This window comes from Triticum aestivum, chromosome 3B (assembly GCF_018294505.1).
Source record: "Triticum aestivum cultivar Chinese Spring chromosome 3B, IWGSC CS RefSeq v2.1, whole genome shotgun sequence".
Taxonomy (NCBI): domain Eukaryota; kingdom Viridiplantae; phylum Streptophyta; class Magnoliopsida; order Poales; family Poaceae; genus Triticum; species Triticum aestivum.
In genome coordinates, this window is record NC_057801.1 from 678,134,977 (window position 1) to 678,141,841 (window position 6,865).

Sequence of the window (6,865 nt, forward strand, 5' to 3'; positions counted from 1 at the left end):
TTCACACATGTATTATGTTTCCGGGTAATAAAATTCTAGCATGAATAATAAACATTTATCATGAAATAAGGAAATAAATAATAACTTTATTATTGCCTCTAGGGCATATTTCCTTCACAAACATCACGGCCGGCCCACCCACGCCACAACAAAAACGAAAACTACACTTCACAAAACGTTGTAAGCCTCCTACTCCGCCTCTAGCTACTCTCCACTCTCTAATTTCATCAAGGATGCTGTTTTTTTGAGGGATCATCAAGGATGCTGTTGGCCAATGCGGGCGCATCCAACAAACACTGTCATCTTTGAGTAGCTTTGGCCCTCCTAAGAGCATCTCCAATAGCCGTGCTAAACTAGCGCCGCGCTGCAAATTAGTCCGTTTTAGCGCGCGCGCAACGTGGCGGGTCGCTCCAGCGGGCGCGCAAAAATGGCGCGCGCGCTATATCGAGTTGGGCGCGCTGTCGGAAACACTATCCCGCGTGATGTATTTCGGGCGCCCGCTACAGCGTGCGGCACACTCGAGCGCTCGCTCTCGCACTTCCTCTTCCACTTCCACCCCCATCCGGTCACGCCGCCGCCGCCGCCCGCGCCCCCCAACGACCGTTCAGGCGCTTTCCCCGGCCTATCCCCGCTCCGCCGCGCTTCCGCCCCCATCCCGTCCTAGTCCCGCCGGCCCTCGCGCGCCTCCGTCGTCCGAGGAACAGCGCCCGAGCGCTCGCTGTCGCGCCGCGCCCGTAAGGTGTTCGACAAAACGCCTACAAGGTATGTATTGCTCAAACTTCATGAATTTGGTGCATGTTTTGAATTGTAGTTTTTATATTATAGTATTGAACATTGTAGATGAGTTCGTCGTATGATTCTTCCGAAGAAGAATTTGATATGGAAGAGGAGGAGGATCTTGCAATGATCATAGCTATGCATATCAATAAAAAACCGAAGCACGGTGGTTCGATTATGGGTCGGGAGAAAATTTGGAGAGATAGGATTGATGCCCATAACAGATTGATGAAGAACTATTTCGTGGAGAATCCCACATACCCGGAGTCGTATTTTCGTTGCAGGTTTAGGATGAGCACCGACTTGTTCAGGCGCATTGCAGAGAAACTAGCGAGCCATGATCGGTTTTTCCAGCAAAGGAGGAATGCCGCCGGAGAGCTCGGGCATAGCACCTTTCTGAAGGTGACAGCCGCTTTGCGTATGTTAGCATACGGTATCCCGGCTGATCTAGTTGATGATCACTTGGCTATGGGTGAGAGCCAAGCCATCATGTGTGTCAAGCGCTTTGCAGTGGGAATTGTGCAAGTGTTTGGCGAGGAGTATTTGATATCTCCCACTGCTGAAGACGTCGCAAGGCTATTGGCGACGAACAAAGCGTGCGGCTTTCCTGGCATGCTTGGCTCAATAGATTGCATGCATTGGAGTTGGAAGAATTGTCCAAAGGCATGGCATGGGCAGTTCCACAGACAAAAAAGGGTTCCACTATAATCCTTGAAGCGGTGGCCGATCAGGAGACTTGGATTTGGCATGCATTCTTTGGACTGCTTGGATCTTTGAATGACATTAATGTTGTCAACCGGTCACCACTGATGAATAAGATTGCAAACGGTGAGTTGCCACCGGTGTAGTTTGTAGCAAATGGCTGTACGTACAACTATGGCTATTATCTAGCGGATGACATCTATCCAAAGTGGCAAACCTTCGTGAAGCCGTTGAAAAAGCCGGAAGGTAAGAAAAATCTTGATTTCCACAATGCTCAGACGGCGGCTAGAAAAGATGTGGAGAGAGCATTTGGGATTTTGCAAGCCCAATTTGCTATTGTGAGAGGTCCGGCTAGATTTTGGGATCAAAAAAATGCTTTGGTACATCATGCACACTTGTGTGATCATGCACAACATGATCATCGAGAATGAGCGTGGCCAATATTTAGACTACTCACAGTATGAGCTCTTGGGACATCCCGTGCGAGTGCGATGGAGGCTGAAAGGGTAGCCCGTTTTATTGCCTCCTATCATGCCATTCGGCGTCCCGCAACGCATAATGAACTTCAGAATGATCTGATTGAAGAGTGGTGGGCATGATATGGACGACAAAGAGCATAATTTCTGCATTCGACATTGTATTCTTGAACTATTTGTTGTGTTTATTGCATTATTTGTTGTACTGAACGATAAACTATTTGTTTGAGTTGTAATGATAACGAAATTGAACTATTTATTGTTGATTTATTTTGTTTGTTTGATCATTTTTGCTCCTTTTTTTTTGAAATGTATATGTAGTTTGTGCGGCGCGCGCGCTGTATTTTTGCGCGCTGCTGGAGTGGCGCGCGCGCACTGCATTATAGCGCGGCTGCTGGAGCCAGCGCTGGCGGCCGCGCTAAACCAGTCGAAGCGCGCGCGACAAACAGTCTTTTTGCGCGCGGCGCATAGCGCGGCTGTTGGAGATGCTCTAAAAAAGCACAGTCGGATCGCTAGGTAGTTAGATACAGTTTGTTATTTTTACCGCAAAAAAAAAAGAGATACAGTTTGTTATTTTTCCAAGGAAAGATATAGTTTGTTATGTATTTTTTTTTGAACCTCAGTTTGTTTTTGTTACAATCTAAACATCTGATTCTAGACGTAAAAAAAAAAAACCCATCTGATTCTAAAAAAAAGTCTATCTAAACCATCTACTCCTACAAACTACGGCCTTATCCGCCGCTAACACCAGAAATTTCACGCTCAGTGCCGTATAGATAAACAGTCCCCAATTGAACTACTACTATGATATGAATTGTGAATTCATGATCCATACATACATTGCATGATCGATACATGTACATTGCATAAACAATCAACCAAGAAATCTCGTCAATGCCGGTTCTTGCATCGAGAAAGAAATCGAACGCGATATGACACGCTGCCTGGCGCTGTACAGAGACCACGTAGAATCAGGGTGCTCCGATCTTGCCTTGCGGGAAGCCCGCGGTGGACGACGACGGCGCCCACTCCGCCTCGCGACCCGGACGCGACGGCGCGCACGGCGCAGTCACGATTTCAGTAGAGTTCTGCGGCCGGGCCGGCGCCTGCTCGGACGTCGTCGACGGCTGCCGTGGCTGGACCAAGGAGGGGGCGTGCGGATGATCGAGCTCGGGGCCTTTCTTCCCGGCGCCGCCGCGGGGGACGGTGCTCGCGCATCGGGGTCTCTTTGCTTGCGGGGCGCGCGCAGCAGGCGGCTTCCTCGTCCTGTTTCTCGGCGGGGCCGGTGCACACAGCGCTAGCACCGTGATGCGACTGAACTCGATTTGCGGCGGCTGCGGCAGCGGTGATCCCAGTTTACCGGCCGGCGGCTGCTGCAGCGGTGAGCCCGGTTTATCGGCCGGCGGCTGCTGCCGTGGCTCGAAGGGGCGATCCGTCTCGTCCTGCAGCCTGTACCCGGCCCTGGCTGCCCGCATGAGCACCCTCAAGAACAGGTCTTGCGCCCTATCGCTGTCCTCGTCAAACATGCGCTCCCACAGCTCCACCTTTTGCAGCTCGTCCTTGGACATGGCCACAAAGACGAAACTGTCCCCGTCGCCGCCGCCGCCGCCGCTCGCCTTCTTCCCGTCCATGGCCGGGTGCTCTGCGGCTGACCTAAAATGCGACGATCTGCCGCAGGGCGCGTAGGTGAGGATTGCTCTGTATAAAAGGGCAACTAGTGCTCCGACTCAGACGTGGTTACAGTAGCTGAATCCAGGAAGGAATCCTTTTCTGCAAATCCGTGCTGCTCCAGTTCCAGGACCCGCCTGGCCACCTCTTTTTTTGATGGGGAATCACTTGTATCAGATATTCAGATATACAGTACTACAATAGTTGTTACAATTTTGCTACAACTGGATGGCAGACGCCGCTCGGGGCCAATTTTGGTGTTTAGACCTTTTCCGAAAAATCTGACCCCGATTCAAAAGTATTTTGAGATTTGTCCATTTTTCTACTGACAGGGTCCATGATGGTATGGTTGTAAAGGCTACCGCCAAAAGCCTAGGCGGTAGCTCACTCATCCACGTCAGCCCGTGTAAACGGCAGCCATCTCCTGCCGTCCATCCTACCGCCAGGTATATAGGCGGTAGGTTGTGCAACCCTACCACTGGAGACCCTGGCGGTAGATGTTGAACATTTATAAACCATGGGGCCGGGGCGCGGGGCCCACCCACGAACCCCAGCCCCCATCTTCTCCCCTGTGCCGCGTCGCCCAGCAACAAAGAGTGACTCCTCTCTGCCCTCCCCACTCCCCCCCGGATCTTCTTCATTTCTTCATCATTTTTGCGAATCGAGATGGCTCCGAAACAAGAAAAGTACGTTCTCTCAATCCCTCCAATTAGTTTTAGTCAAAATGCTTTTGATTTGATGCATTATTTGGTCCAAATGAACCCTATTTTCCTAATAGATTTAAATTTTGGTTGATGCTAGGTTTGCTTAGCTTGATTCTATATGATGTATGGGGTTGAATATGAACTCTAGTAACTAGTTGGAGAGATTCTATGTAGTTTTCATATGAGCTCTAGTTCGTCACCATTTTTTTGAATGAATGGTCATATGATGGATGTTCGAGGGATTGTAACTAGTTGGCTACATATGATGGATGTTGTTGAATGAATCAATCCTATACATATAGTACAATGTTTGAATATGATCGATTTTGGTGAATTATGCATGTGTATTTTAATTTTTTAATATAAATATTGAATAAATAAATGAACTGTCTTAAAAAAATCTTGGATGGTTGAATGTTGTTGAATGAATGATACTGGTTGAATATGATTAAGTTGCATTGGTCATTTATATTGGTTGAATATGATACAAATGTTGGTTGAATATGTGATAGTTGATGAAAATGATATGATTCATGTTGGTTGAATATGATTCATTTATGTTTGAACTTGATACGACTCATGTTGGTTGAAAATGATATCATTTATATTTGAACTTGATATGATTCATGTTGGTTGAAAATGATTCATGTTGGTTAAAAATGATATCATTTATATTTGAAAATGATATGATTCATGTTGGTTGAAAATTATATCATTTATATTTGAACTTGATTCATTTCCAATTGTTTTAGCCCCCCCCCCCCCCGCGCCCAACATGAGCATCAAGTATACCATGCTTGAATGCTTGACCATGCTTTCGACAACGGTCATCTCGCCCGTTTTGTGGAGAATGGAGTGATAATATCTATGATCAAGTTGTTGCAGAAGTTGTTGGTTATTATGAGAAATGAAGTTACTAACTATTATCGTTTACATTTTGGCAGATGCTACCCCCATTGCGGAAGAGGGGCCACACCAAGGCCGTATAGATGCGGTATAACGAGCGGTACACACCATACTTCAGGAGAGAAAGACTGCTGGGTTTCGTGCTTCAGTTCAAACGAAAGTCGTTGACGCTCATCCACTCGGCTCTCATGGCATTCATCGACTCGTGGCGCCCCGAGACGCATAGTTTCCATCTCCCATGTGGTGAGATGATGGTGAGACTCGAGGACTTCGGCATGATCACAACACTACCGATCCAGGGCCATGCTCTCACTGGGCAAGTGGAGAGGACCAACTGGCGGGACAGGGTCATCGCCCTTATCGGCGGCTGCCCTGATGTCTCCTAGAACTGCATTGGTATTTCCCCAAAGAGGAAGGGATGATGCAGTATAGTGACGGTAGGTATTTCCCTCAGTGATGAGACCAAGGTTATCGAACCAGTAGGAGAACCTCCTCACACCATGTAAATAGCACCTGCACACAAATAACAAATACTCGCAACCCGATGTGTTAAAGGGGTTGTCAATCCCTTCCGGGTACGGCGCCTCAAGATAGGCAAATAACGTGAGGTAAAAGTGGTAGATAGGATAAATAGATCGCAGAACAAATAAATTGCAGCAAGGTATTTTTGTATTTCTGGTTTAACAGATCTGAAAATAAATGCAAAGGAAAATAGATCACAAAGTCAAATATGATGAAAAGAGACCCGGGGGCCGTAGGTTTCACTAGTGTCTTCTCTCGAGAAAAATAGCAAACAGTGGGAAAACAATTACTGTTGGGTAATTCATAGAACTTCAAATAATCATGACAATATCCAGGCAATGATCATTATATAGGCATCACATCCAAGATTAGTAGACCGATTCCTGCCTGCATCTACTACTATTACTCCACACATCGACCGCTATCCAACATGCATCTAGTGTATTAAGTTCATGGGAAAATGGAGTAATGCAATAAGAACGATGACATGATGTAGATGAGATCCGTTTATCTATTGTGGAGATATAGATCTCATCTTGTTATCCTTAGTAACAACGATACATACGTGTCGGTTCCCCTTGTGTCACTGGGATCAAGCACCGTAAGATCGAACCCACTACAAAGCACCTCTTCGCATTGCAAGATAAATAGATCAAGTTGGCCAAACAAAACCCAAATGTCAGAGAAGAAATACGAGGCTATAAGCAATCATGCATATAAGAGATCAAAGAAGACTCAAATAACTTTCATGGATAAAAACATAGATCTGATCATAAACTCAAAGTTCATCGGATCCCAACAAACACACCACAAAAAGACTTACATCATATGGATCTCCAAGAGACCATTGTATTGATAATCGAGAGAGAGAGAGAGAGAGAGAGAAAGAGAGAGAGAGAGAGAGAGAGAGAGAGAGAGAGAGAGAGGAAGCCATCTAGCTACTAACTACGGACCCGTAGGTCTACAAAGAACTACTCACGCATCATCGGAGAGGCACCAATGGAAGTGGTGAACCCCTCCATGACGGTGTCTAGATTGGATCTGGTGGTTCTGGACTCTGCGGTGGCTGGAATTGATTTTCGTCGACTCCCCTAGGGTTTATGGAATGTT